The sequence below is a fragment of the Rhincodon typus genome, chromosome 7 (assembly GCF_021869965.1).
Source record: "Rhincodon typus isolate 14 chromosome 7, sRhiTyp1.1, whole genome shotgun sequence".
Classification (NCBI taxonomy): domain Eukaryota; kingdom Metazoa; phylum Chordata; class Chondrichthyes; order Orectolobiformes; family Rhincodontidae; genus Rhincodon; species Rhincodon typus.
The window spans coordinates 950,641-957,387 of NC_063338.1; positions in this window are offsets into that span (position 1 = coordinate 950,641).

Below are 6,747 nucleotides of genomic sequence, written 5' to 3' on the forward strand. Positions count from 1 at the left end.
ATACATTAATTCAGCAGGCACCCAATGAGACTGAGATAACACTGTGTGGAGCTGGAGGAACACAGCAGGCCAGGCAGCATCAGAGGAGTAGGAAAGTTGATGTTTCGAGTCGAGAAAATTTTCTGAAGAAGGGTCCCAACCGAAACGTCAACTTTCCTGCTCCTCTGATGCTCCCTGGACTGCTTTGTTCCTCCAGCTCCACACTGTGTTATCTCTGACTCCAGCATTGGCAGTTCTTACTATCTCTGAGTAGGTTATAACCCAACAGAGATTCATCAGTTTGTTCTGAATCCTCTGTCTCTGTGGGCCCGATAACATTGTGTCCTCCAGGTTCCAATTTTTGCGTGCTGTCATTCCCCCTAGTGATACCGTTAATGCTAAAGGGTTCTACCTGACTGTCCAGTTCTGTTTGTTTTTCCCTTGTCCAGACTAGTATCTTAGCATTGTCTCTTTTCCACCTTGTGGATATGCCGTCTGGGGTCTGAATTGGAAGGGTTTAGGGACTTTCAATTTTTTTGTCCATTGCGGAATTATTGGGAAGTTCTGTCATGTCTGGGCTGTCTGTCAAGTTTTTCCAATCAATTAGAGAAATCAAGTCCTCTGGTAAGTCAATTAGATCGTCCGGGAGTCCATTATTCATTGGAGCTGCAGTCGATGGTAGTGATGGGAGAGTATAAAGTTGGTCAGGGGTGTGGTCCAGCTGAGAGGATATGTCAGGGGGAGGGGGGGTGTCCTTGGTCTTGTCACTTGCAGTAGGGCAGTGTCATCCGCCATGCATATTTTAAGGTGGTTACAGTAGCTGTGTTGAGTGCCATAGGCCTTTAATTGGTTTACATGGTATCAGCCGATCTTCCCTGTGGTTAGTAAAACTTTGTATACCTTATTGACCACAGTGTGAGGACCTGAGTATTTAGGGGAAAGAAAGGAACTAGGATTGTATATCTGTAGCATCACCTATTGTCCGAAAGAATATTCAACAGGGTTAACTTTACTGTCAAAGTAAGCTTTACTTAATTTCCTTTTGATTACTAACCTGGCAGCTGCTGATAACTGCATGGCCTTGATATTTGCGGTGAGCTGCTGCACCACTTTTTCGTGGGCCAGGGCAGCAAGGGCAGGTACTGTGAGGTCAAGTCCGAACAGGTAATCAACCCCTCTCATGGATTGGCCTGTCATTAGGGTATGGGGGGTGTACCCTGTTGATCGTGAGATGGTGTAGTGTATCATCATAAGGACAAACGGAAGTACTGTGTCCCAGGCTTTATTGTTCTGCTGCACCATGTTACTATTCATTCCTTTTAGGGTGCGATTCATCCTTTCCAGGATCCCACTAGATTGGGGGTGGTCTACAATATGGAACTTCTGTTTGATACCAAGCATAGTCATCACATTCTGCATGACTCAACCAGTGAAATGACTTCCCTGATCTGACTTGATACTTGGAGTAACCCCCATCTCGTAAATACCTGTTGTGTTAGGATTTGTGCGGTTGTTTTGGCTGTATTCATCCTAATGGAAAAAAGCCTCAACCCCATTTTGTGAATGTATCTGTGACTACCAGAATATAGGTAAATCCGTTCCTACTTTGTTGAAGGGGCCCTATATAATCAATTTGTAGATTCGTCCAGGGCCCTTCTAGTGGAAGGGTATGCCTCAGTTCTCCCTTTTGGGCGTACCTGTCTGGATTATTTTGGGCACACACCAGACAATTTTCTATGGAGTGTGATACATACCAATGTAACTTAGGCCACCAACACAGGTCTTTCGATCGTTCAGTAGTGGCCTCATTTCCCTGGTGTCCGAGCCCATCATGGTATTGGTATATGATTTGATTTCTGTCTTGAATCAGAACTACATAAATTCCTGCTTTTAGAACAAATCTGTCCCGTACTTGTAAGGAACTTTTCCATTCATCATGCGCACCTGGATAAACTCCTTCCAAAATCTGTTTCAAGGAATCATCCCGGTGTTGTGCTTGCCTAATGTCCTCTATGTTCATTTGGCTCACAGTGATCACATTTCCCTTCTCTACTATGGGTGGCTGTCAGAATTCTCCTACACAAGTACCTCTCTTAGCTAACTCATACACTTTGTGGTTGCCTTCTGGGGATGTTTTGTGGTTGCTCCTAACTTTGATTATGCCATACTTCCTTTCACCAGTGGCTGTAGTGTATATTTTAATAAGGGGGCTGATGGTAGTGGTTTCCCATCAGTGGAGATAAAACCTCTAGCTGCCCATTATGGTAAAAATTCAATGAGACTGTTGCATACAAACATGCTATCAGAGTATATGTCTGCAGGTGGAGGGAACAGATTGGGATGGCTGACCACATAGGCCACAGCTGCTAATTCTGCACCTTTGGCACTTACCTGGCTGGGTAATTTCAAAGCAAGTTAAATGAGTAGATTTTCCTGCGCATCTGTCATATATATACCGGTGATCCGACTGTCATCCTCCACTGTGGAGGATCCATCTAGATAGATTTTAACTGCAGTTTCTACCTGTTTATCCTTTTGCCTCATCTCTGACTGTCTGTCCTGTTGTTTTGGGATGAAAGGGCCAAGCGGGGTGTTTTGCTGTTATTATCTGGCAGTCATGTGGGTTCCCCCATAATTTAGGTTATCAGTTAGGAAGATGGGCACTTTGGTATGTCTGACCGTGATGTCCCAACCTTGAAGCAGCAGGGTCCATTGCACAGCTTGTGTCTGGCTCACTGAGTTGTCTTTGATTCAGCCAGGAACTGGATTGGGGTGTGCTCAGTTAAGGTAGTCAGGGGACTTAAACCAACAATACAGCCAAAGTACTGTACTGCCCAAAAGACTGTAAGGAGGTGTCATTCACACATGGAAAACCCTTGTTCCACTGGCTGTAGGACTCTGGAGATATAAGCCACTGGGCCTAGCCAACCATGTCATTCCTGTAGCAGAATGGCAGCTATTGTATGGTCTGTGGCTGCAATTTCTAAGGCATATGGTAAGTCAGGGTTGGGAACTATCAAGTCTGGTGCTGTTGTGAGGGCATGCTTTAAATCAGTAAACTGCCTTTGTGTGTTGGGATGTCCAATTCCATGCAATGTTCTTTTTAGTCAAATCTGTGAGTAGGACCGCTTTGGTGGCGAACCCATCAATGTGGTTCCTGCAGTATCCCACTATACCCAAGAAAGATCAGAGTGCACTAGCATCTCGGGGAAGTTGGAGTGGCACTATGGAATCTATTTGCTTTTGGTCCACCTCTCTTTTCCCTTAGGGACTATTGTTCCCAAGAATGTAATCCTATGCTGTAGAATCTGTGCTTTTTTTGGGTTTATCTTACAACCTTGTAACATGCAAGAGGTTGAGTAATTCATCTAAGGAGTTGGATGTGTTCCTCCTTTGTTTCAGTTTGTAAGAGTAGGTGGTCTACATATTGTATTAGGTAATTAGGCCAGGAAAACTTTTCTAATGTCTTGGCTAGTCATATGTGGAAAATCAAGGGTGAGTTATGGAACCCTTAGGGTAAACAGGTCCAGGTACACTGTTGTTCCTGGAAAGTAAACGCCAATTTATACTGACAGGACCGGTGTAAGGGTATGGACCATAAACCATTACTAATATCAAGTACTGTGAAGTATTTTGCTTGCGGGGCTTGCTTCATTATTGTGACTGGGCAGGTGTGTACTGTTGGTGCAGTGAGGGCGCTGACTTTATTGAGTTCCCAGTAGTCAATAGTTAAACACCACGAACCATTTGGCTTCCTGACAAGCCAAATTGGAGCATTATTAGTGGAGGCTACAGGTCACAGCACTCCTCGTTGTAAAATACTGTCAATCACCTTGGCTACATCCCCCTCTGCCTGTGTAGGGAGGGAAACCGTATTGCCTTTGCAGTTTTGGGTCTGGCCCCTTGAGTATCAGTTCTCCCAGAATACCCCTTAGTGTTTCATAATCACTTCTGGCATAGCTGGAGCCTTGGTCATTGTTAAGGGATTGAAACAAAACTTTCCTATTGTACTGATCCGATTAATATAACTTCCTGTTGAGATGATGGGTGGCGCCTTGCCAATCGGGAGTATCTTCCATATGCAGGAATTTACTGGATCAATGGCAAGGTTACACCGAGTCATGAAGTTGACTCCAAGGGTGTGTTCTGCATCTGGGGGATGGTTAACTAAGATAGCAGTGTGGTGGCATGTGATGTCATTAAATTCTATAGGTTCAGTAATGAACCCCCTCCTGTGCATGGCCGTTAAATCCACTTAAAACAATAGTCCCTGTGGTCCGCCAAGGTAGATCATTAAATTTTGAGATGTTTAGGATTGTGCTGGAGCCTCTGGTAAGCCAAAGAAATTCTACAGGACAACCTCTTACCTCGCCATTGATTAGTGGTCTACCTATGCTATCCTACTTTGTGTCACAGACCCATATTGGGGAGGCAGGAGCCAGACACCGTCATGCGAATGCCTCATAATTTGGGGGTGAGGATTGGCTCGTGTCCCTGCCATGGACCAGATCCTGCTGAATTGGACCTTCTAACAGGAGTTGGTGCCTCTCTCTATTACTCCTTGTTCCCATCATGTTCGCTGGTCCCTATGGATGCAGGTGCAGCTGTGCAGCGGCTCTACATTCTCGCATACAGTGTCCTGGACGCCCCCGGTGCTGCCATTTGTTCCTCTGCTGTACCCCACTATCTCTCCCTGTGGCTGCGTGAGATGGAGCTGGGATCCTTTGACAAGGATTACCTTCTCTTCCTTCATTCCTCCACACTGGACCCTGGTTGGAGGCTTCGAAAGGAAGCATTTTCCCTCCTTTCTCTGTTTTACTTTAGCTTAGCTCGCAGACTCCTTTTTCCCACACCCAGGACATTCTCCTCAGAACCCACAGCTCATTGTGAGTTGGCTCTGCGGTATCAAAGTTCTCACATGCCTTCCTATTCTCTTTGGTGGTGTGTGAAACTAAACTCCTAGGCCACTTAGCTGTGTCAGCCTCGGATAACTGACTTCCGTCGAAATCTCCTTAGATTCCCATAAAACGTACCCCAAAACGACCAGCAAAGGCAGTCGGATGTTGTCCCTTCTCTTGCTTGTTAAGTCTGTCTATGGGGTCTCCTCTATTGTACTCCGTTGTTAGGATTGCCTCTTTCATATCAGTCAGGATGCCTTCCTCTACATTTAGAGAGGCTGGGATTGCTGACTGCACTGACTGGCTCAAACATATTACAATGAGTTTTACCTCCTCTCTCTCATCTAGCCCATGCAAAACCTTTTGTTGTCTGATCCTATCGAAGAATACATATGGGATAACAAGGTGTAGAGCTGGATGAACAGAGCAGGCCAAGCAGAATCAGAGGAGCAGGAAAGCTGACGTTTCAAGTCAAGACCCTTCTTCAGAGAATACATATGAGTCTGCCGATGGTTCGAGATCTGGGATCTTTTTGGCAATTTGTGCTAATTGTGCTACTATATGTAACTATTGGAGCATCAGTGGCATTCCCAACCCCATCATTCAGTTCAGTAATCGGGTTCATTACAGCATGGGATGTCTGCAGGGGTGCTGAAGGGGCTGATTCCTCTGGGAAGGGTGGTGGCAGATCCCAATCCTCCACGGACATGATGTACTGCTGCGCGTCTTCCCTGAGCTCATCCCAGTCCATCTCCTGTTCTGTGATGTTCAACGTTCCATGGACAGTTGCTTTCGCCGCATCCTGAGATCTACACACAGTGCCATGCGGCGCCACATGCACACTCTCAACCTTTCTCTCCAACAGCATCACAACACACTGGCTCAGGGTTGCACCACTCCGCAGTTCCACTTCATCCTCCAGCTCATTCGTCGTGCTAATAAGAAACTTTTTCTTTTCCTTTCAGGCATCAAGGCCCACAAGATGCAACAACTCAAAGGTACCCATGGCCCTCTGGAACCTTTCTCTCCTCCCCTTCCCTCTGACTCTATCCCCTCTCTCAAACCCCCACCTCCTGTCAGGTGTTCACCATCCCTCCTAACCTTCCGGTCTCCGATGTTGAACGTTCTGTACTCAGCAAAGGCCTTAGCTTTATCCCTCTGCATTCCCACCTTAACGAATTTCGGGCACGACATGACGTGGAAATCTCCATGCTCATTTCTTTGGACAAGAGTCCTCTCCCTATCCCACAGACCTTTTGCCCAGTTCCAACACTCTCCCTCCACCTGGACCCTTCGGCCTTTTACGTGCGCTTGATCTGTTCATTGAGAACTGTCTATGTGATATCAGTCGCCTCAATTTCTCTGCCACTCTCACCAAATCCAACCTATCTCTCTCTGAACTCACTGCACTTCATGCACTCAGATCTAACCCTGACTTTGTCATTAAGCCTGCCGATATGACTGGTGCTGTTGTAGTCTGGCGTACTGACATCTACCTTGCAGAGACTGAGCACCAATCTCAGATACCTCCTCCTACCTTCCCCTGAACCATGACCCCACCATGACACACCAGGCCATTGTACCTACTATGGTAACTGATCTCATTTCATCCAGTGATCTCCCCGCTTCTGCTTCCAAGCTGATAGTCCACCAGCCCTGCACAGCTCACTTCTACCTCCTCTCAAAAATCCACAAACAGGACTGTCCGGGCAGACCCATTGTTTCAGCCTGCTCCTGTCCCACAGAATTCATCTCATAGAACATAGAACATAGAACATAGAACATTACAGCGCAGTACAGGCCCTTCGGCCCTCGATGTTGCTCCGACCTGTGAAACCAATCTGAAGCCCATCTAACCTAAACTATTCCA